At 43.5% G+C, this 2208-nt stretch overlaps 1 non-coding gene across 1 annotated transcript; it reads right to left on the bottom strand.

Moving 5' to 3' along the window:
- Nucleotides 1–600: 600 nt before the first annotated feature.
- Nucleotides 601–674, bottom strand: TRNAM-CAU (transfer RNA methionine (anticodon CAU)). The gene has a single exon. It is a non-coding gene; the product is annotated as a tRNA-Met (tRNA).
- Nucleotides 675–2208: the final 1534 nt, after the last annotated feature.

Below are 2208 nucleotides of genomic sequence, written 5' to 3'. Positions count from 1 at the left end.
AAGGAAACTGGAAAGCAAAGCGAAACGGAAGAGATCAAAAGCGATTGAAGTGACTAGTTGGAAGTTCCTGAAAGCAGGGAAAGCGATAGTTGACTTTTCTTGAGAAGTAGGGACCCAAGAATGACAAGTGGACTAGTATTCATAGGGGCCTTTTCTTTCGAGAAGGCTTACCGGATACTATGCTGGCCCCAATGCGAGGTAGTTTCCCTGCTTGTAAGATCCTGATTGCCTTTATGCTTGAGTTTCAGCATTCCTTTACTCCAGTCAACTGTCATTTGACCAAAACTTGACAACCAGTCAATGCCTAAAATAAGATCATAACCTTGTACATCAAGCACCCTAACTTCTGTTTCAAATTCCAGGTTTTGTAACTTGAATTGAAGGTTGTCACATTTGGTACTGGTCAATAACTTACGGCGAGACGAGCAGCAAAAAAATAAAAAGAACATTAATAGGTGGAAGTCTTCGAAACTTACTTGTCAGTTCGGTTGTGCCTTGATACCTATCTATAGCTTTCCTAGCGACTTTGTTTACTCATCGCTAGTAAGACTGTCTGCTGATCCCAGGAGATCAGGACTCGTACAAGTATCTGACGTGATTAGGCGGGGACAGGATTCGAACCTGCAGTCTTCAGGTCATGAGCCTGATGAGTTGACCAATTCCTCTACCCCGCTTTAGTCTAAACCTTTCATTAACATACAGAAAATAGAGTTCGATGCCAGGCGGATACTTGACATGTTCCCCTCGGGATACCTTCTTCTTACATAAGCATCTGTCTCTGAGGTTGACATAACAGATCTAGCTAATGATACAGGAACCGTTGGCCAGATGAAAGGAAGCAGGCAAGTCGATTGATCAAGGAGAAAACCTTGATCTTTCCTTTACCCCTAGATTTCGGATTATCCGGAAGGAGCACGAGGAGATTTGGCACATCAGCACGCATTCCTACTACTTGTTAAAACAAACTGCTATCATGGCGAAGCTCTACTAAGCTATATCAATAGGCTCCGCTCCTTTCCTGGACTGGACTGAAACTAATAGGCTGCTTCCTCGTCTGTACTTCAACTAGGAGGTTGTTGATATCACTCTAGATTCTCGAAAGGATATTGGATTGATTTCAAATCAAGGAAACTATTGAAATCGGGTAGCGAACCTATTGTTCCTTATTCTTTTGTCCTCCTCGGCTCTAGTTGAACAATGCACACACCCCGCTTTAGCTGCACATAATAAGGTGATCCGTGAGGCGGCTAGCTATTAGTTAGTGCGATGCGAAGTTCAGTAGCAGACCAGAAACAAATATCGACTTCTACTCTCCAAAGCAGACCAGAAACTAGTATCGACTTATCCTCGGGGGGAAGAAGTCTTCATTGGGCCCATTGTCAAATAGCTCTGAGGAAAAGGCTGCACTGAACTAGAAACCACTAGGTTCGCCTTGCCCGGGAGGACTTGATCTTCTTGATTCAGCAGATCAACGCATCCCACTATCTGAAAGAAAAGAAGGAACGCAACCTTTCTCTTCTCCAGAACTGGACGGGGAGAGTAGTATCCTGCACTAACCAATTAGAAGCAAGAGCTATGGGCATACTTAACTAGAACTCCCTCTTACTTAACTTCACTAACCAGCCCTAACTTAATGGAACTTACCTTAGTACACTATTTCTATTATACAGAGCAAGAGAAAGAAAACGATCTTCTTATCTTATCAATCCTAAGCAGGAAAGTCCTGTTAGTGAGTGGTAAAACAATAGATCCGACTAAACTAGTCCTCGTAGATTCAAGTAGTGGATCGGTACAATGGTTGTCTTCTCCTTTTGTCCGTAACAGGTCCAAAACTCAAGACTTTGCGCACCCACCATTCACTAAATTAAGGAAGAGAAGCGGGTTGTGAAGCCCCTACTTTGAAGGGGCTATTCTGCCCTGACTTTTTGTCACTCATACACGAAGTCAGTAGTGAAACGGGTTCCCCTACCGTAATCTTTCACTAGCCCCAATGGATACGCACATTCGATAGAATCATAGTTTCCCCTACTTTCAATTGCTAATCGACGATGAAGCTCTTTCCCCTTTCTTCGACCTCCTTCCTGATATCCCTTAACTAATACTTGCCCACCTCCTCTCATTGAGCACTGTCTTCAGCAAAAGCAGGTTTCTAGTTTGCTTTGTTTGCGGACAAGAAGGGAGAAGTGAACTACTGACTAAACCAGAACT

The sequence above is a fragment of the Aegilops tauschii genome, unplaced genomic scaffold (genome assembly GCF_002575655.3).
Source record: "Aegilops tauschii subsp. strangulata cultivar AL8/78 unplaced genomic scaffold, Aet v6.0 ptg000329l_obj, whole genome shotgun sequence".
Taxonomy (NCBI): domain Eukaryota; kingdom Viridiplantae; phylum Streptophyta; class Magnoliopsida; order Poales; family Poaceae; genus Aegilops; species Aegilops tauschii.
Note: the sequence above shows the minus strand (reverse complement) of the source record. Positions and strands in the feature narration are given on the sequence as shown.